Below are 23,760 nucleotides of genomic sequence, written 5' to 3'. Positions count from 1 at the left end.
ATCCACTAAACCTACTTCAGATGTTTTTCACTTTTAATAATTTATTTTTCTTTTATATACATTAGTGCTTTGACTCCATGAATCTCAGTATGATGATGTCGGATCTCCTGGAATAGGAATTATGAGCTGCCATATAGGTGCTGGCAATTAAACCTGGGTCCTCTAGAAAAGTAGCCAGTACTCTTAACTGCTGAGCTATTTCTCCAGCCCTCTGATATTTTTTTCTTGATATCTAGGGCTTCATAGCAGACTTCAGTGTTCTCCAGTCTGAGGATCTTGGCAAATCCCATGTTTCTGTAGTCAGTTTTCAAAGTTTAGATGCCACTTCCCTCTTCAATCTTAAGATGGAACAGGACATTCGTCCCTATGTACATTTGTAGTCTGATTTTCCTGTGGATGAAGAAGCAGTCATAGTATAATAGGGGCCTTTTCTACTCTACTGTGTCAACATCCTCACTATGTCTGCAATAACCATGCCTGAGGCACAGTAGATTGCAATTCCATGCATGGATTTGGAGGATGCATTCAACATGTAGCATGTTCAAGATATAAAAAGGGGGGTTAAGCAATAATTTGTCTCATGGACTAAGGTGCAAAATTTAGCCACTGTTATTTATGGCAAAGTCAGTTTAGTCTCATGGGTTATAGTTTACACACTCAAAAACCTAAAGGTGACATTCAATGAGACACATATGTGGGGTTCAAGAATAGAAATGTAGACTAGGTGAGTGGTGTGGTCTACATCTAAAGTATAAAATCATTCTAGCCTCAGAAGGACCTGTACTCTGACCTAGCAAACTGACATCATAAAGACATAGAAATCAGTCTTTTACCCATCTCTCTGTCTCTGTCTCTGTCTCTGTCTCTGTCTCTGTCTCTGTCTCTCTCTCTCTCTCACACACACACACACACTTCTACTCACTCTTTATATTTGCATATATATATACATATATATGTATATGTATACACACACACACACACACACACACACACACACACTATCTGCTTCTCTAGAGTTTGTCCTGTGGCTCTGCATTGGTACAACCCCTGATGACATTTATTCATATGAACAAACTGAGCTGCACTTGGGCTGTGGTCCACGATTACCAATATTAATACAGATTTATTTCTCTGAACATCCTGGCTAGTCAATCTCAGAGATTTAATGTCATCTCTCAAATATTCATATTTTAAATCATTCTTTTCATCCTACTTTTATCCTATGCCTCAGTCTTGCCCTTCCAACCTTTAGCAAGTTACTGTTTCACACAATATAGTTGGAAAGGATTCCTCCTGATTTTTATACTGTTCAACATTTCCTGTTTCCATGACAAACACCCTCCACCCATATCACCCAGACTGAAAAGTTATGGGAGTTCTTTCACTCCTTTTTGTAGCTTCTATGTCAAACAACTTGATAAATTTTCACCAGGGTCACTTTAATGGGTCAGAAAGTTAAATAATGCTCCCACAGGTAACCTTTGATGTGACTGATTGTCACATAAATATACCCTACTCCTGTAGAGCAGCTAGCAGTCCAGAAAGGAAATTAGTGTGCCAACTAATATCCACAGGATGCTTTTGCTCCAACTGCTTTGTGACAGCAGTTGGCAGTAAGGTGGAGCACAGAAGCCAATGACATATTCTATAGTGTGCAAGAAATTATGATTTAATGGCTTCAAGGGCAGCTAGAAGACAAACTGGCTCTTATGGCTACTATCCGAAAAGTTCATATAAACAAGCTAGATGTAGCTTTGAAATAGAAAGTTTTTTTTCTTCAAAGTCTTGAAGATCCCATTGGAAAACTAATTGCTGAGAGGTAGGTTCATAAGAGCATGTATTCAAAGTTCAGCACAGAATAGAAGAATAAGAAAAAATAGAATGTACATCTAGACATAAGAAGGAAAGATACTGATGGTAAAATATTCCTAGAAGAGATTGCAATCTTAACAGATGTATAATTGCTGAAATCCTTTCCCAGTCTGTGGGCCTAAGCTTCACTAAATTAATGCACACTGAAACTACTTTGAATTTCTATTCCACCCCAGTCAGTGTGGCTAAGAAAACAAATGACAGCAAATACTGTAAGAATATAGGGAAAGGAGAGTAATAATTCCCAGTTGATGGGGCTGTAAACTGGTGTAAGCACTTTGTCACTTAGTGTAGATGTTAAAAATAGAAACACCATGTCGCTTAGCTATATAACTACTGGGGATATAACCAGAAGTCTCTATATCCTTCTGCAGAGATCATTGAACATCTAAATGCATTACTCTTCTATTCACAACAACTAGGAAATGGAATCTGTGTTGTTGTCTATGAATAAATGACTGGACAATAAAAGTGTGCTATATATACACAATGGAAAGAAAAATTAAACTTACAGGAAATTAATTAGAATTAGAAGATAGTAGACTCACCGAGTAGCCCAAAAGGACAAAAGCTCTATGTATGCTTTCTTTCATATGCAAATTCTAACACTGAAATTAGATTTATGTGTTAAAAGTAAAAGAAGTAGCTATAGAGTCAAAAATAAAAGGAAAAGAAAAGAACTACAAAGAACAAAGGAACGGTTAGGAGTGTGGAGAGTGAAGCATATATGCAAATATTCTTATGCGGAATGGGGCAGAGGATTAGGGGAAAGAGGAAGTTAAAGGAAGAGCCAAACAACCTAATTTGATGGAAAAATCAAATGGAAAAGTAATACTATATAAAGGAAAGTTATAACTCAAAATAGAAGAGTTTGAACAGAGGTATTTTATGTCTGTTAAAACTACTCCCAGAACTCATAGGGTTTTTTTACCTTGAACTTTTTGATATTATATTTTGATCATGACATTTTGTCTCTCTTCTTCCTGACAAAATTTATAGGACCAATTCTGTGTTCACTCTCATGGAACATGCCTCAAATATTGTCAAGAACAACAGGTTCTGCAGATCTAAAGCTACAGAATTTCCATGACATATGACAATATCTGAGAGGAGATTCAATATTGATGGTGTCACAGAAGCCAGAGATTTTGAACCAGACATTGCCACTCATTGAAATCAACATTTACAAGTAAAGATATATGGACAGGGGTATATACTATTACAGATTGCATGATGAGATGTTTTCTATTCTTTGTCCTCTCTCTCTCTCTCTCTCTCTCTCTCTCTCTCTTTTTCTCTCTCTCTCCCTCTGTGTGTGTGTGTGTGTGTGTGTGTGTGTGTGTGTATGTGTGTTTTATTTTGGAAGGGAGGTTACAAGAGCGAAGGGCAGATATGAGGTAAAAGAGATGAGTGGAAATGGGACACATGATATGAAACAAAGAACCAATAAAAAGTTTAAAAAGAAAAGGCATTTATATGCTATTTTAAACTTATCACAAATTATTTATATATGTTTATAAAAGGTAAAGTATGCAATAAACATACATTGTTAAATTTAAATCTATGATGGTCAAATTTGCTTATTCTTTATAGAAAACTCTATAAATACAGTGGCTTCATCAGTGCTGAATGACTGCCATCTGTAATGTGCTTTATGACCTAATGGGTTACATCTTTTCGATATAGAAAATAATAGGAATGTGACAAAGAGAAACACAATGTTTTGTAGGCTACTAGTCATTTTTTTCTAAGATGGAGGCAGATGTTGGTCAGTAGTTATTGTGAAGGCCTAATTATTATTTATCTAAAAATAATACAGTCACCTAATTCTTAAGAAGACTAAAAACTTATTGTTCCAGCTAACACTTCGAGTACTAAATTGAATAAATATGGGGAGAGTAGTCATCCTTGTCTTGTCCCTGATTTCAGTGAGATTGCTTCAAGTATGTCTCCATTTAATTTGATATTGGCTATTGGTTTGCAGTAACTACAACAAAAACAAAGTCAAAGGGATACAAATTGGTAAAGAAGAAATAACAGTATCACTATTTGTAGATGATATGATAGTATACATAAGTGACCCCAAAAATTCTACTAGAGATCTTCTCCAGCTAATAAATAACTTTACCAAAGTGGCCAGAAATAAAATTAACCCAAATAAATTAGTAGCCATCTTTATACATAGCATAAACAGGCTTGGAAAGAAATTAGGGAAATAACTTCCTTTACAATAGCTACAAATAATATGAAATACCTTGAGGTAACTCTAACCAAACAAATGAAAGACCAGTATGACAATAACTTCAAGTCTCACAAGAAAGAAATTGAAGAATATCTCAGAAAATGAGAGTTCTCCCATGCTCTTGGACTGGTAGAATTAACATAGTAAAAATGGCCATCCTACCAAAGGTAATCTATAGATTCAAAGCAATCCCTATCCAAATCCCAACACAATTCTTCAAAGACACGGAAAGAGCAAGTTTCAAATTCATCTAGAAAGGCAAAAATCCCAGAATAGCAAAATCAATTCTTAACAATAAAAGAACAGCTGGGGGAATCATCATCCCTGACCCCAAGCTTTACTACAGAGCAAAACTGATAAAAACTGCATGGTATTGGTACAGAGATAGCCATGTTGATCAATGGAATAGAATTGAAGACCAGAAATAAAACCATATACTTATGGACACTTGATCTTTGACAAAGATGCCAAAAATATACAATGGAAAATAGAAAGTTTCTTCAATAAATGGTGCTGGACTAATTGGATGTCTGTATATAGAAGAATGAAAATAGACCCATATACGTTACCTTGTACAAAGCTCAAGTCCAAGCAGATCAAGGACCTCAACATAAAAACAGATACACTGAATCTAATAGAAGAGAAAGTGGGAAAGAGCCTTGAATTCATTGGCACAGGGGAAAATTTCCTAAACAAGACTCCAATGGCTCATGCTCTAAGACCAAGATTTGATAAATGGGACCTCATGAAATTGGAATGTTTCTGTAAGGCAAAGGACAGTCAATAAGACAAATCAGCAACCTACAGATTGGGAAAAATCTTCACTAACTCCACATCTAATAGATGGTAATAACTAAAATATAAAAAGAACTCAAGAAGTTAATCACCAAAAAACCAAGCAACCCAATGAAAAAATGGGGTATAGAACTAAACTGAGATTTCACAAATAAGGAATCTCAAATGGCTGAGAAGAACCTAAAGAAATGTTCAAAGTCCTTAGTGATCAGAGAAATGCAAATCAAAACAACTCTGAGATTTCACTTTACACCAATCAGAATGGCTAAGATCAAAACTTCAGGTGACAACACGTGTTGGAGAGAATGTGGAGAAAAACGAACACTCCTCCATTGCTGGTGGGATTGCAAACTGGTACGACCACTCCGGAAATTAATCTGGAGGTTCCTTAGAAAATTGGAAATTGATCTACATGAAGAACCAGCCATATCACTCTTGGGAATATATCCAAAATATTCTCTACCATGTCACAGGGGGTACATCTTCCACAATGTTCATAGCAGCCTTATTTGTGATGGCCAGAAGTTGGAAATAACTAAAATGTCCCACAAGAGATAAATGGATACAGAAAATGTGGTTCATTTACACAATGGAATACCACTCAGCTATTATGAATAAGGACATCCTGAGTTTTGCAGGCAAAAGCATGGAAGTAGAAAATATCATCCTGAGTGAGGTAACTCAGATCCAAAAGGACATACATGGTATGCACTCACTAAAAAGTGGATATTAGCAAAATAAAAATAAAAAAATAAGAACAGAATACCCAAGATACAGTCCACAGAACTCAAAAAGTTCAACAAGCTGAAGTGCCCAAGTGAGGACCCCTCAGTCCCACTTGGGAGGGAGAATAAAGCAATCACAAGTAGGGAGGAAGGAGGAACATGGAAGGGCAAGTGGAAGGGAGGAGGGAACCTGACCTGGGATTGGGGGAAGGAAAAGGACTGAAGCCCTGAGATCTAGCAGAAAGATAGGAAACAGACAACCTACAGAGTTAGTAGGTTGAGGGGACCCTCCAGAATGCACCAGAGACCTGGGAGGTCAGAGACTCTCAGAATTCAAAGGGAGGGACCTTAAATGAAATGCCTGACAGTAGGGAGAGGGAAGATATAGAGCCTACCTCCAGCAGGAAGAGAACCTACCTCCAGCAGGAAGACGGGGCATCAAATGAGGGAGGGTCACCAACTCTGACACATAATTGTTCCTGTTTGAAAGTATTACAGGGATGGAAATGGAGAAAAGCCTGATGAAAAGAAGGTCTAGAGACAGGTCCAAAGAGGGATCTAGCTCAAGGGGTGGTCCCAAGGCTTGACACTATTACTGAGGCTATGGAGTGCTCACAAAAATGGATCTAGTATGAGATGTAGAGCAGACAGAGGGTGGACGGGCGGGGGGTTGGTGGTGGAATAAAACATGGAGTGTAAAAAAATAAACAAATTTTTAAAAATACTGAAAACTAACAGTAAGAAGCACAACAAGAGTAAGCTCTGCTCTGCTACCTGACACATGGACAGTGTGACTGGAGAAGGGCTGGAAAGCTGCAAGAGTTCAAAGTTAGGGAGGTTCCCTCTGGATTTGCCAAAACAATGTGTATACATAAATATCTCTCACATTTTTGTTACTCAATATCTAAAACATAACATAGAAGAAAGGTACACCTTGATGGCTTAAAACCCTTTAGAGGTATAACTTGCACTAAATGTACCACATTAATACCAAAATGTAGTAGGTTACCTAAGACATATACATCTTTCCACATATGCACTTGCATTAGCCTCAATCTGCCAGAAATTTTTATGGTTATCATGACCCAAAAAATTCACCAAGTGGAACATCTTAGCTTCAAGGCACAGCAGCTTGAACCCGTGTTGTCTTTATGAACACCTGCCATGCATATGACATCACATCCATTTGAACCATTTTGATCCATCTATAAATTATTACAGTGTGGTCTCAGGCTGTTGCCCCATGATTACACATTTGATCTAGGTCTATAGGGATCATTAATCCATGTGGGCAGCAGCAACAGCTGTAAACACAATGCTGGTAGTATAAGAGTGTTGAGTTTCCCTTTATGTTAAAACAGAATTAAGATGGTTTATCTGCCCTATACTCTATAGTTGTGAAGTTTCAAAGTTTCTAAGGGTAACTGCTTCAAAGATATGTCCATTGGGTTCTATTAAAATAAGAAAAACAAATGCCTTGTTTCCAACTTTCAAAAGGAATTAGATGTTGCTAGTAAACACATCCTTTATATTTTTGGTTTTCTGCCTTTGCATCAGTAGCTATAATTCATAGATATTTACTATTAAGTATTACTGAAGTATGTAAGAAAATATAAACCTGTTTGGGCCACATTGCTTAGAGATCACTACACCAGAAAATAAAGAAATGCAGAGAGGAGATACTATATGGAAAACTAGTGAATAGATCCAGGAGCTGATGTTAGTAGTTATACCTATAGGGGTAGCTTGGGGTCTGGAATGTAGCTGTAATGCTGCTTTTACATTCACCTTCCAGAGTCCTCTATTTGGAGAACCTAACATGATCAACATTATGACATATTCTTCAAGGCCACTCTTCTTGTGTCCCTAAGTCTGTCTAACCAGTATTTGTGCCTTAATGCTTTACATTCTTCAGTCCACACATGTTATTGTATTGTATGTATGGAATGTTCAAGTAGACTTCTTTTATTTGTTCATTTTAATTGGCTTCAGAGCTAACCCATGGGAATGCAAGAATTGATATCAATACCCTGACTTGTGTTCTACAACATAATGCTTTAGGGAGATGCTACTTCTCTCCCTCTTCCATATGATCGGATCCCTTAAGCCTCTCACTGGCTTTGTTGCTCAAAGTATGCACTGTCTGACATAGCAACAGCACCATTATCTGCTAGCTTCTAAGGTTGGGTCTCTGCCCCAATTGCTACCTGCTTTATCTAGCAGCAGCTCTTTCTTTTGCTCATCTGTGATGCTCATTAAAGCTCCAGGAGCATTAACTCAGAAGAAAGGTGCCCGGTCTTCTTCCTCTATCTTGGTCCACTGTTTCTTTCTGGCTTACCTGTGGCTCCTACTCATCCACTAGGTTATTCTTCCCAATTTCACTGTCACCCATAACTCTAATAAGCAAGGATCAATTACTCATCAGATATATAAAGTGTTTTCCTAGAGAACCTGGCTCCTGTGGAAGCTAAATACACTTACCTGCTCAGTGTTTAAGACAAGCATGGTCTCTAGAAAAGAAAGAGACAGGTAAGGAAATAACTTGAACAGGAGATATAAACGTAGGAGACAGGGAGTTCATGTTTCCTCTAAATGTGTGCTCCTTAGTAGGTGTGCTCTTGCTTTTATACTTTTCTTCTAGTTGCTAATAGGGAAAGGCATCCAGATTTTCTACACTAGCAAGATAATTTGGGTGTATGCTGTAGTAATGGAACCACAGGGTCAGTCCCTATTTTTCCAGTGGGGAAATGACATGATTGCCAGGTAAGTAGCAGAGATGGCAACTGAACTCTTAAGTTTGTCTTTGAATTTTCCAGATGGAAAAACTTTTGGAGCTGGAAACTAGTAAGAATGCCAGGATGTACTCCTTTAGTGACTATTTAAAGTTGATCCTCATTGTAAAACTTGGATTCAGAATGCACAGCACTACAAACTAAATGTTAATATTTTTGTTATCGTAAAACTCATACATGGGTTTATACAGACTGGTCAATCTGAACATTATACCAGTGTACTAATAGTGACATCTTATACAGCCCAACAGAACAATATTTTAATATGAGTGACTGGAGTCTTGCTAAATTATCACCAAAGGAAAAAATTTAAATGTAAAAAGTTATAAACATATTTACTTAGCAGAGTTGACATTTGACTACTTAAATATAATTTGTGTGTAAAATATTGATGGCCAATTCATGCCATTTAATTATTTTGTATGATCTGAATTCATTTTTATGGAAACTCAAAGTTATTCAGTTCAGAAAAACCCCAATACTTAACCATTACACCATAATGTTTGAATCAGAATCTCTAAAGTATAAGGAATTGTTTTACCAAGTTCCCCATGCGATTCTGAAGATATTAAACATGGAAATCACAGCAACCATACAAATGATTGACTAAAATAATGTAATGGGAGAGGATGATGATGGGTGGAAGAGAAGGAAGGAGTTAATATTGGATTAAATTAATATTGTATTAAGCAAAACTTTCTATTTTTTCAGTACCATTCTGATTTGAAGGGTCTTAAGAATAGGCTGTCTACCATCTCTGTGTTTTATGGCATAGAAGATTCTGTTAAATGCAGAAGAATGCCTTTTATTTCTATTTGAGTAAGGTATATTCAGAACTTAAAACTGAGATTTTCCTTTCACCATAAATTTTTTAAGAAGAGCAGTGAAACTTTAACTCAATTGAGTCAGACAAAACAGGAACTGCAGATGTTATGTGAGCAGCAGGAAGGATATGGGCCTCACACAGCAGCTCCCAGTTCCCAGGCAAAGGCACGTTTGTGGCACATAATTATCATTACTATATTACTTTCTGACACATATGATATTACCAGAAAGAATTTAGTGCAATCATGAACTAGAAACTCTAGCCATAGATATGCATGATAATTATATTTTGGTTTTGTATGAATAGCTATTTAGAGGGGGCCATGGATTATGTATGCTATGCATTTTGGAGAAATTAAGTGATTTATGTCAAAAAATTTTTAGAGTTTTAGTTAAAAAGAAAATGTGTGTAAAAGAAGGGAGATTATATATTAATTAAGTTAATTACTCATCAATTAGTACATTCATTCTTGATATTATTCTGTAAGAGATACAGGTTCAAGGCAGAGTCTGCTTCCTCTGTTAGTGAGAATGCTGTTAGTACTAGAAATGACAGAAACAATGGCTTCATAAATGGAATGTGTCTGTATGGGCAGGAGGATAATAGGAAATGGTCTCTGAAATAACTATGAACAGTATACTTTTTATCACATTAGTCCACTCAGTTGCTATAAATGGATTATACCCTGTTCAAATTATGTATGTACTCATTTAATAATACAAGGACCAGAAGCTCGGCTGTAGTACATTTGTCAAGTATGTGTGATGCCAGAGATTCTACTCAGAACTGGGGGAAAGAGACACAGATACAGAGACAGAGACAAAGAGACAGACAGAGAGAGACAGAGAGAGGCAGGGACACAGAGACAGAAACAGACAAAGGCAGAGAGAAGAAGAGAGATGGGAGAACAAGGAGCAGGAGAGATAGGTGATGCATTAAAGAAAGTTTTCATTTCCCAGGATTCAAAATATGTGGTATATGGCTCTAAGTTTATTACTGAAAACTTTCTCCAAGTTATCCTACCTAACTTTTTATAAAAGAGCTGAAGGTTATCTCAGTCTGGCATGTTTCCATGGTAATATTCTCTGAGATGAAAGACGAACACTCTCAGAGAAAAATACTCATAAAACAGTGAAGAAGGCCAAAGCAGAGATTGGGGTGGGGTGGGGGACTAAATAACAAGCAGTGCTAAATGAGACTTCTGACAATAGCACCAGGAATTCTGGACCTTTTGACTTGGTCCAAAAAAAAAAAAAAAAAAAAAACCCAAAAAACAAAAACAAAACAAAACAAAACAAAAAAACAAACAAAATGAGAAGGCAATTCCTTGGATTTGTGGAGATTTTAGATGAAAGACTTAATTATAAGAACCCACCAATGCACTGTCATATGTCATATACATCAGCATGTTCACTAGTCATATTGAGAGTATCTTTACCACTGCATTACTGTTCATCCCAATTCTACTTACAGGCAGTTTGGCATATTGACAAAGCTGTCTAAGGACCATATATAGTATTGAAAGGGTCACTGAAGTAAGCCTATATTCAATGCCAGACATATAGAATATGCAAAAAATGTAATATATGATGTGTAATGTGTAATAAATATACAATATATTATTAATGTATTTAGATCACTCATTTTATCATGATAACTGCATTGGGTTAACATTATTAGACAGATTAATTCACTCTCTGCATGCTGATCTTTTGGCATATGGAATGAGGCAGCATATGGGACTCTTACAGTGTTCTCTCACAGAAATGTTCTTCTTTGGAGCAAGGTTCTCTTTATCATAAATCCCCAGGCTGCAACTTAAAAAGCACCAAACAACTCCATAGGAATCATACTAGTTGTGCATCCTAAATTCATGTAGCCACTGCTGTCATTTCTTCACTCGAGTACTTTCCTGTGTTACAGGCATGATCATGCCCCACATTGACTCATATAGTAAATACTGCACTACTTGTACCCAGACTAATGACAATGGAACTGGGTTGCAGACAGAAGCATCATGGCCATGTATAACCAAATGAAAGACTATGTGAGTACACCAGAGAAAGAAGCCTTCTATAAAGCAGAAAAGTCTCTGTGAAGCCATGACCTTACCATTTTGTTCATCTTGTGACTTTTTATGACTCTATCCCAAGATTTCGGAGAAAAAAAATTGCTTTTATTATAACTGCCTAGTATTTATCATAGCAATACACTTGCTATATTATATTTTTCCTTGATGTCAGTTATACATCTGTGTATTGTAGTATCTACAAGCCTCTAGTATGGGTCTTGGTAAATCTTTCAATACAAAAGGTGAACACGCACACATAGTAAGTGCCAATTCCATTCAAGGTGATTTGTACACAAAAGTCCAAAAATGCAGATGACATCATTTGGTATATGTTCAGGGGATTTTCTGTGTGGTTGTTCAGGGTTGATCTCTTGTGCTGGAAAGATGGATGTACATGCCCCAGGGCAACAGCCAGATCACATGTAATAAGTGGGAGTCCATATTATAAAGCCCATTACACACAAGGCCCACCTTCACTTCCGCATACCTCCCGTACATTCAGAATTCAGCACTGGGCAGCCAATGTAGAATCAAGCTGAGATATACTAGCCAGGCTGTTCCATAAATGTGGCATTGGTGACAGATATTTTCTAGTGGAAGTTTAGTTAATGACCATCATGTCAATGCCTCAGGACAAGACATCTCTGCTGTGTTCACACTCCTTTATATACATTTCCCTAATTCCCCCTAGAATTTCTCATCCTAGATCTTCCAAACTTTTGCCTTAAAGCCCTCTATACTACCCATGAGTACATGTATATTCTGATTCTGGCTAATTCTCATAAGGCTATGATGTTTCTCCTTTGCAAGGCAGTTACAGTGCTTGATTAACTGAAGCATTATAACTGAAAATACTAACTGGAGAGATCAAAATCTTTCCTCATAGCAATCTGGCTTCTCCTTCACTTCATAGATTCCAAATTTATATACTGACTGTTTACTCAAATATATAAATCTGGATAAGAAATTTTAATTTTTTATTAGGGCAGAAACTATCAGTCTTCTGATTATCTATCTCTGACTATTTTTGTTTAATAAATTAAGAAGGCCATTTGTTGAATTCCTTTTTCCGAGGTTGCTAGGAGTCCTCTCTGCTCACTCCTCTGTAAGATGAGATCCCTTAGTGGCCAATATAGTCTTGCCACTGGATGCTAGCCTTCATTGTCTTGGAAATGTTTGCTCAGCATTTATAAAAAGGAAGCCAGTTCTATCACATTCATCGTACTATCAGCACAGGCATAGATAAGGAAAAGATTGAGTAGCTACTTAATGGTGCTCATCTTGTATGGCATATGCTTTTGTTATGAAAAAGACAATGATATCTTATGTTATATGGAACAGGATTAGTTAGAAGATATTCTAAAATCTCCTCTCACATTTCTAGAGTAAGGCTATGAATCATACAAAAGCTTTTAAAATAACCATAACTTGTGTAAAATAGCCAACATTTCAAAAATATCCCAAATCTCTTTAAAATCATAAAGTCTCTTAACTATGTGCTCCTGTAAGACAAAAGTTAAGTTCTGTACTTTCTTGTTCCATGAGAGAAGAGTCGGAGTATGGTCACAAATTTAAGTAAAACAAGCATTCAGCTGTACAATAAGAGGAATGCTTACTATCTTGGAGTCAGTTCTGATGCGTCCAAGGGCTTTGCTTACTTCTCCAGCTCTGCCATCCACAGCACACATAGCTTGTTACTTAGACAAGCCAGTTATACTCCATATTGTCTTAGACTCAAGCTGGTTACACTCCACATTGTTGTTATTCTTGTGATTATCCCATGGTACTAACATCTCCAAATTGCTGGGCTGAAGTTCATACAGAGCAATTCCCTGAGCTCTAAGCACTCTGTAGTTTTTCTGGCTCAAAACTCAAAGGATACTACAGTTCTCCCTCCGCCCCCCCCCAAAAAAAAAACACTTGGTCAGGTCTGTCACAGTAATACCCCATGAAACTGGTACAAATTCCTATCTTAGTTAAGGTTCCTTTGCTGTGATAGGACACCTAGATCAAAAGCAACTTGAAGAGGAAAGATTTTACTTTATCTTACATCACCACATCATAAGTTTTCCTGTATTTCCAGTTAGCAGATAATGAAACTTTCAGTCTTTCCATCTGAGGTCCCAGAATATGTAGAGCAGATATAAGGGAACCTCTCTCCATAAGCAAATTTAAATAAATGTATTAAACCTTTGATAATACACAGATGAGCAATAGTAATAAAATACAGACCCATAAGTGAGAAGCTTGTACAGCAAGACCTAATATACATTTGAAAATTATACTGAATAGCCAAATCAATACTAAAGACAGAGAGTATTGCTGAATCATGATGTCTGACTGCAAATTTCACTGTAGAGTTAAAATAATTGAGATGGAACCATACTGGGCAAAAAAAGGTATGTGCACAAACTGAATATAATATAAAACCTACAAATAGGCCAGGCGGTGGTGGAGCACTTGGGAGGCAGAGGCAGGCAGATTTCTGAGTTTGAGGCTAGCCTGGTTACAGAGTGAGTTCCAGGACGCCAGTGCTACACAGAGAAACCCTGTCTTGAAAATACAAAAAAAAAACAAAAACAAAAACCAAAAACCTACAAATAACTCCACAAAGCTATAGTCACCTATATTTCTTTATAAAGCATCTAAAGTATACATTGGTAAAAAGACAATCTCTTCAACAAATGATACATGGAAACCTTATGCTCATATAAAAGAATAATTTTTGATCTGTATTTCCCATCTTATACAGAATACCTTCAAAGAAAAAAGAATTAATGTAAAACTTGAAACCAAAACTACTAGAGGAAAAAATAGGGAGAAAACCATCAGATATACAAGCAAGAATGTTCTTTTAAGGGGTTCATTAGCAGAACAAATTACTCAAGAATATACACATGGGTTGCATAAAAATACTTCCTCACAGCAAAAAAATCTCTCAGCCAGCTGAAATGATGGTTAAAAAACTGAATAGAAAATTTTGCTAGCTATATTTCAGAAAGCTTGCTAATATTTAAAATATATAAAAAAATTGACACTAGAGAAACAAAATCTGCAATCAACAAATAAGCTAATGACATGAAATGAACAGATGGTTCTCAAAAGAAGAAATACAAAGGGTGAATAATTACTATTTGAAAAATGTTCAATATCCTTGGCAATAGGGGAAAAACAAATTTAAAGCAAAATAAGATTGTATCCTCCCAGTATGAATGACTAACCCAAGAAAACTGAGGACCAAAGTAACTTAGTGAGTGGGAAAGAGGAATACATATTTTTTTCTGAAGGGAATAAGAACTGATGCAGCCTTTGTAGAAAAATCAGCATGGAGATTTTTTTCAAATGTCTAAATAAAACTAGGCTATAACTCAGTTGTACTAATCCTAACTATACCCCCAAAGGATTCTTAGGTCCTTCTTAGTAGTTTCTATCAAACTTGCATGCTTGGGCTCACTGATGTACAATTCATGATTTTCAGAAATGGAACTAGCCTCAATATCCATCAACAGATGCATGAAAGAGCAAAATATGATATGCATGCACAATTAAATTTTATTTTGGTTTAAAGGAGAATGAAATCTTGACTTTGCAGAAAATGGATTATAGCTAGGAATCATTCTGTTAAGTGGAATATCCAGAAAGACAAATATCCCTGCAATTGTCATATGTTGGTACTCTATTTTAGTATTTATATATGTACATAGGCATATACATGTAGAATAAACACAGGTCACAAAAAAAGGGGAGCATAAGAAGAAGGGGAAAGATCTTAAGAGAGGATTTGGGATAGAACAAACAAAGTAATAGGATCTGTTAGTTGGCTACAGAAAGGAGATCTTAGGGCAATAAACTGAGCAGGGAATGGGAAGGGTAGTAGATGAGAGGAATAGAATCACTGTGTGTATTAACATGCCATAATGAACTCATTATAGTCTATGCTAATTAAAGGACTAAAGGAAGAAACTTGTGTGCTTTTACAGTTTTATTTGTTTTTTTCTTTGAGAAACACTAAAGTAGAATATGTATACAAGATTAGTTTGCATCCCCATTGCTGTTTGAAAACACCTAAAAGAAGCAACTTGAGGGAGTAGAAATTTAGGGACTAGAAGAATGGGTCTCAACTTGTGGGTTGTAACCCTCAGGGGTTGAACAACCCTTATACAGGTGATGCCTAAAACCATTAGAAAACACAGATATTTATATTATAATTTATAGCAGTAGTAAAGTTAAAGTTATGAGGTAGGAATGAAGTACATTATTGATGGGGTCAACACAATATGACAAACTACGAATGTTGAGAAGCACTGGTTTAAAAGCAGCATCAAGGTATCACACGGGGAAGGTGGATAATAGATGTTCTGTTTATGGTGGGTCACATCTTTCACATCACCTCAGCTATAAGGAGGCAACAAGGACAGAAAATGGGGTATTGCTATAATCTGGAAAGCAACTCAACTAGGTCCTACTTTCTAAAGATTCTACTAGTACTTCCTAAATCAGCAGTCATTGTTGGGAACCAAGTGTTCAAGCACATGAAACTATGGAGGATGTACTTCAGGTTGTAAGGAGATCTAAGGAATTCAATTTTAAATATTGTGTAGTTTTCTCTAACTTTTATCCAAGAAAATGTCATTACATTAAAATTTCGTATTTAAAGCAGAGTAAATCCAGTTGGGGAAAAATATCATTCAGTAGCAGAGCATATAACCACATTGCCTCCCCATTTCCACTCTTTGAAAGGCATACATGTTTTCCATTGCTAAAGCTACTACAGAATTTTATAGAGAATCATTTCCTTCTAGCATGGCCCAAGTTCTCAGATGTGCTAGAGAGGCAGCAAAACCTGACAGAAGGAATCTGCATTAGGATAAGAATGGCAAGAGCTGAAATACTCCCAGGATGAATGTACATATAAAAAGAATGATGATATTTGCAAGTACCATAGGCTATGGATAGAGTAAACTTAACCCCCTTTTTCACATGAGCTATACTATTATGAAATTGTGGGAAATATAAACTTAAGAATTTTCCCAGGGCATCTTTTTTATGCTGGCAGCTTCTTTTAGTTTATTATGAATAGATTATAATACCCAATATTCCCCCAATTCCAAATGCAAGTTTCAGTCTCATAGCAGAATATATGTCAAAGTTCTGCAAAGTGTTAAGGTATCAGTGTAGAATGTAACTCTGAAATCAACCAGAAAGCAATTTGTTTATTTTTAGATTGAATTAATCTGAAAATAAAAATGCACTAACAGTAAAAAATAAATTAAATGAATTTCATAAGGAAATGTTTGTCCCTCTCCAGCCAGAGAAGCAAGTAGGCTAACTACAGAACTTCAATTGCTCTTCCATTCCCTGAAATCCAGTCCTCCTGTCTTAATTATCCCAGTTCAGTAGCAGACCATCTACGGCAGCCTTCCTACCTGAAACCCCATCTTCAGAGGACCACACAGAGCTTCTCCTTTAAACTGCCTTCTGCTCAACTTATTGATTTATCCACCCTCCAACTCCAATTAGTATTCCCTGAGAACTTGAAGACTGTTCCAACCAGTGAAGCAGATAGACTAACTGCAAATCTTCATTTCTCCTCTCATTCCTTCAAGTCATTACGCTATTCTCATGCCCAGCTCTCTACAGCAGACTTTTTTTTCTGTAGCTTCTTCTAACCCATTTACCCCATTTCTAAGTGGATAAGCAAATCCTTGTGGAACAACCTGCTTTCCTCTGCTCTCCGAACCTGCTCAGTTCCTACATCCTAGTACATTCTAATTCTTAAGTGTTAGTTCCCAATGCCTAGGAACTCATCTTAGCCAGAGCCCCCAGTAGCCCAGCTGGTACAACCACTCTGGAAATCAGTCTGGCAGTTCCTCAGAAAACTTGGTCATAATACTACCTGAGGACCCAGCTATACTGTTCCTGGGCATATACCCAGAAGATGCTCCAACATGTAATAGGACAAATGCTTCACTAGGTTCATAGCAGCCATATTTATAACAGCCAGAGCTAGAAACAACCCAGATGTCCCTCAACAGAGGGATGAATACAGAAAATATGGTACATTTACAAAATGGTATATTTACTCAGCTATTAAAAACAATGACTTCATAAAATTCACAGGTAAATGGATGGATCTAGAAAATATCATCCGGAGTGAGGTAACTCAGTCACAAAAGACAATGCATGGTATGTACACACTGATAACTGTACATTAGGAAAAAAGAAACTCGGAATACCTATGATACAACTAATGGACCAATGAAGCTCAAGAGCAAGGAAGGTTAAAGAGTGGATTCTTCAGTCCTACTTAGAAGGAGGAACAAAATAATCAAGGGAAGTAGAAGGTCAGAGGGACTTGGAAGGAATAGAAGAGGGGAAGAATCAGGTATTGGAAGAGATGGAGGAAATGTACAGAGGGTCAAGAAATTGAACACAGGTGTGTAGGAATGGGGGATAGGAAACTGGGGGTAGCAAGCAGAAAGTCCCAGATGCCAGGAAATCAAGACCCTTCCAGGACCCCACTGGGATTGGGAAAGAGGATAACATTTGAAATGTAAATAAATAAAATATCCAATTAAAAATAAAAATGAAAAAGTCTCCCAAAAGAGATTTCTATCTGACAATACACAGCCATGATAGTATCCTAAGAACCAAAGAAGGTAAGAGAAGCCAAAGAAGAAAAATCTACCCAAGTACAAGGCCAGATATCAGCACCTGGAATCACAGTCCTTCCTAACCTGGATGCCTAGACACCGGCATATATATATATATATATATATATATATATATATATATATATATGTATGTGTATGTGTCCAGCAGCCAGGACAATATGTATCCAATAGAGGAAAGCAACCCTACCAGAGTTGGTCCTAAGTGTGGCCATTAAGCTATATACCTGAAGCAAAAGAATTTTAATTTACCTTTTACGAATATGATAAAGATCCTTAAAGGGGAATTCAATAACTCACTTAAAGAAATCCATGAAAACAAAAACAAGAGTATAAGGAAATAAAACAGTTCCTGACCAAAAAGTGAAAGTAGAATAAATAAAGAAAAGGCAATATGATGGTAATCTGGAAATGAAAAATTTAGAAACTTGAGCAGACCCTCCAACAGAATAGATATGACAAAAGAAAGAATCTTAGATATTAAAAATATAATAGAAGAACTGGATAACTGGGTCAAAGAACATGTTAAATCTGGGACACTATAAAAAGATCAAATCTAAATATAATGGGACTAGAAGAAGGCACAGAAAATATTTTCAACAAAATCATGTGATGAATTTTCCTACCTAAAAAATGAAAATAAAGATACCTATCAAGACATAAGAAGCACACACAATACCAAATAAACTATACCAGAAAAGAAATACACTTGGCATATAATATTCAAGATATTGAACTACCAAACAAAGAAAGAGTACAAAAAGTTGAGAGGGAAAAATATCAAGCAACGTACAAATGCAGGACTATTCAAGTAGCAACTGACTTATCAATGAATAATGAAAGCTTGAAGGGCCAGGACAGATATTCTACTTACCCCAGATGTCAACTTAGACTATTAAACACAGGAAAACATTCAATTACAATAAAAGGTGAAAGAAATTCCATGATAAAACAAAATTTAAATATTATCTACCTACAAATCCAACACTACATTGGACTTTCGAAAAAAACTCCAATCTAAAGAGATTAAATATACCCAAAATAATACAAGGAATAAACCATCCCTGCCCAACAAATGAGGGGAAGAGTGTGCATGTGTGCATGTGCACACGCACACACACACACACACACACACACACACACGCACACATACACACACAAAACACAAACACCAATAAAACAACAGGGATGAAAATATAGAGCTCATTTGTATTTTTCAACATCAAGAGTCTCAATGCCCAAAGAAGTTAACACAGACTAAGAGAACAGATGCAGAAAAACAGGATACATATTTCTCCTGCATCCAAGAAACACACCATCACAATAGACATCACCTCCATGTAAAAGGATGGAAAAAGTTATACCAAGAAATGAAAATAAGAAAGAAAGAAGTGTAGCCACTTTAATATCTGACAAAGTGGACTTGAAACCTAAATGAATCAGAAAAGATAAGGAAGTACACTAAAAACTTCTCAAAGAAAAAAAAATATCCACTAAGAGGACATTTCATTTCTTAACATTTGTGCACCAAACACCTCAGCATATAGAATCATAAAAGAAACGTTAATATAGCTTAAAGCACATATTAGCCTCACACACTGATAGTGTGAGACATCAATACCCAACTCTCACCAATAAACAGGTCATCTAGTCAGAAACTAAATAGAGCTATGTGGGAGCTCACTGACATTATTTAACAAATGGACCAAACAGATATTTTTAGAACATTTCACCCAAACACACAAATATATACCTCCTTCTCTGCACCTTATGTAACTTTCTCCAAAATTGTCCACATACTTGGACACAAAGCAAATCTCAACAGACAGAAGGAAATTGACATAACACTCTTCACCTGACTGGACCACTATGGACTAAAGATCAACAAGATCAGAAACAAGAGAAAAGCATGTACAAAGTCATGGAAACTAAAAACCTATCTACTTAATGCAAAATGGGTCAAGACAGAAGTTAAAAAAGAATTAAGGACTTTCTAGAACTGAATGAAAATGAATACATAACATACCCAAAATATAGGAGATTCATTATGGGACACAGTGAAAGCTGTTCTAAGAGGCATGTTCATAGCACTAAGTGCTTATATAAAAGAACTGGAGAGATCTCATATATCTTGACAGCACACCTGAAAGTTCAAAACCTAAAGAAAAAGTCATGTCCAATAGGTAGATTCCTTAGCTAGATGAATATGGTGATTGAAAGTGAGTAAAGGAGCTGGGTTCTTTGGAAGATGTCAGAGTAATTTCATGGTTTGATAGTATACATAAGTGACCCTAAAAATTCCACCAGAAAATGCCTACAGCTGTTACATACTTTCAGTTAAGTAGTTGGAAACAAAATTAACTCACAAAATTCATTAGCCCTTCTATACACAAGTATCAAATGGATTAATGAATAAAAAAAAATAGCCTCAAATAATATAAAGGTCTTGGGGTAACTATAACCAAGCAAATGAAAATCTTCAATGACAAAATTAGTAAGACATTGAAGAAATAAATTAAAGAACATATTAGAAAATTGAAAGATCTCCCAAGCTCATTTATTGTTAGAATTAATATAGTAAAAAAAGGTGTACTACCTACGGCAATCTAGAGATGTAATGCAATCTTCATCAAAATTCCATCACAATTCCTCAACTTTCATAAAAGGACAATCTTCAGCTTTATATGGAAACACACACACACACACACACACACACACACACACACACACACAAGCAAAACCAAAGAGCTAAAACAATCATGAATTTAAAAAGAACTGCTAGAAGTTCTCACCATCCTGTCTTCAAGTTATAGTTCAGAGCTATACTATAAAATAGCCTGGAGTTAGCATAAAACAACACATTGATCAATGGAATCAAGCTGAAATCCAGACATAAGTCCACAGAAGTATGACCTTCTAAAGTTTATAAAAACAATACACACTGGAAAAAAGACAAAATCTTCAACATCATGTCATTTACTCCATGAAAGATATTGTTTTAAAGATTTTTATCTGCAAAGGATGTGAAATTAATTGTTTAACAGGTAACAAGCCCGAACTCCTCATTATCCTATCTGAGATTTCAAAGACTTTATTTAGATTCCCAGAACTAATGCCTGTGTTCTCTGACATTTTCACAGTTCTCAGTCAAATCAAGTAAGGAGCTCTAAATAAAGAGAAAGATCAAAATATCTGACTCATTTTATAAAATAATTTTGAAGGCAATGCTCATTAGAACCATAGGAAATAACATCTAAAATGAAAATATTAAAACAGGATCACACCCAGGATCAGAGGTGAGGAAGACACAGCATCTGTCCCAACACCAGGAATAACTGGGACCAGCAGGACTAGGCACACAGGAACTCTGCCAGCCCAGTGGCTCAGGTTCCTTCCAGTCCCACAATACTCAGAAGAAGCTCCACTTCCAGGTGCTCTAACACACCCAGGATCAGAGGTGAGAAGGACATAACATCTGTCCCAACACCAGGAGTATCTGGGACCAGCCTGACCAGGCATACAGGAACTCTGCCAGCCCAGTGGCTTGGGTTGCTTCTAGTCTGTCCGGGCCAGCCGGTGCCCTGAGCAGACCTTGGGCACAAACTCTGCAGTCATTCCCAAAACAGCCAGAGGAAGCTCCACTACCAGGTGCTCTAACAAGCCCAGGGTCACAGGATCCCAGAAACACAGCATCGCAGAGATAGCTTGACTCTGAGGAGTTCGGACACAACCAGGGTCACAGGAAGGACAGGCTCCAGTCAGATTTAGCAAGGGCAAGTAGCACTAGAGATAACCAGATGATGCGGGGCAAACATAAGAATATAAGCAACACAAACCAAGGTTACTTGGCATCATCAGAACCCAATACTCCCACCATTGCAAGTCTTGGACACACCATCACACCAGAAAAGCAAGATTCAGACCTAAAATCACTTCTCATGATGATGATACAGGACTTTAAGAAAGACATAAATAGCACACTCAAAGAAATACAGGAGAACACAGGTAAACAGCTAGAAGCCCTTTGAGAAGAAACACAAAAAGCCCCTTAAATAACTACAGAAAAATACAATCAAACAGTTAAAGGAAATGAACAAAACCATCCAGAATCTAAAAATGGAAATAGAAACAACAAAGAACTCAGAAAGAGAGACAATCCTGGAGGTAGAAAACCTAGGAAAGAAATCAGAAGTTGTAGATACAAGCATCACCAACAGAATAAAAGAGATAGAAGAGAGAATCTCAGGGGTAGAAGACACCATAGGAAACATTGACACAACAGTCAAAGAAAATGCAAAAAAAAACCCAAAAAGCTCTTAACCCAGAAAATCCAGGAAATCCAGGATGCAATGAGAAGACCAAACCTAAGGATAATAGGTATAGAAGAAAGGGAAGACTCCCAATATAATGGGCCAGTAAATATCTTCAACAAAATTATAGAAGAAAATGTCCCTAACCTAAAGAAAGAGATGCCCATGAACATACAAGAAGCCTACAGAACTCCAAATAGACTGGAACAGAAAAGAAATTCCTCCTGTCACATAATAATAAAAACACCAAATGCACAAAACAAAGAAAGAATTTTAAAAGCAGTAAGGGAAAAAGGTCAAGTAACATATAAAGGCAGGCCTATCAGAATTACATCAGACTTCTCACCAGACTATGAAAGCTAGATGATCATGGGCAGATGTCATACAGACCCTATGAGAACACAAATGCCAGCCCAGGCTACTATATGCAGCGAAACTCTCAATTACCATAGATGGAAAGAACAAGATATCCCATGACAAAACAAAATTTACACAATATCTTTCTAGAAATTCAGCCCTACATAGGATAATATATGGAAATTATCAACATAATGAGTAAAACTACACCCTAGAAGAAGCAAGAAAGTTATCTTTCAACAAATCCACACAAACCTAATTTTGCCTCTTACAACAAAAACAACAAGAAGTAACAATTACTTTTTCTTAATATCTTAATATGAAAATTAATATTACCAACATATCCTAATTGACTGAAATCCAAAAATATGAGGAATTAGAAATTTATTGACTGTCATCCAATGGTCTCTCTAATTTGGTAATTGGAAAAATAGGTCCAATATCATGCAATCCATATGCACTTTCAGCTTGTTTGTTTGTGACTGTATCTTGCTGTGTACAACATAATGCTCTTGAGATCTTGCTTCTTTTATCTCAGCCTCTCTATTAGTAGTATTGTTTATTTCATGTTTTTACACTATACCATTGTTTTCAGAACAGCTTGCATATTTTAAAAGTATTTATATAAACAAAAGAAATGTAGACAATTAAATTGGGAGGAGATTTGTAAGAGAACAACAAAGAGTAAGACTGAATGCTTTGCTTGAAGTTTATAACTCTTGTATCAAGTTACCACAGTAAGAGCCAAGATTTTAAGCTCTACTGTAGCCCGTGCAGTCGTCTCGCCAGCAAGAAGACACGCGGACACTAGGTTCCTTCTGCAGCAACGTTTATTGTCTCCATCCATAGAGAAAAAAGGGTCGAGCCAATAATCCGCACTGCTTATATACACCACAGTGCGGCGTGTCTGCCCACAGTGCGGCGTGTCTGCCCATGATTGGCTGTTCGCTCATTACCCTACGTAACGCCCCGGGATGGGCCTTGACATGACATCTTTTTCACTCTACGCACATGCGCAAACAGTTCTCTAAGCACATGCGCAAACAGTTGTTTACTAGGAGTCGACAGCGGAAGTAGGCGCCATCTTGCCATGGCGAAT

The sequence above is a fragment of the Mastomys coucha genome, unplaced genomic scaffold (genome assembly GCF_008632895.1).
Source record: "Mastomys coucha isolate ucsf_1 unplaced genomic scaffold, UCSF_Mcou_1 pScaffold16, whole genome shotgun sequence".
Lineage (NCBI taxonomy): Eukaryota > Metazoa > Chordata > Mammalia > Rodentia > Muridae > Mastomys > Mastomys coucha.
The sequence above is the reverse complement of the archived record's forward strand: the minus strand, read 5'-3'. Positions refer to the sequence as shown.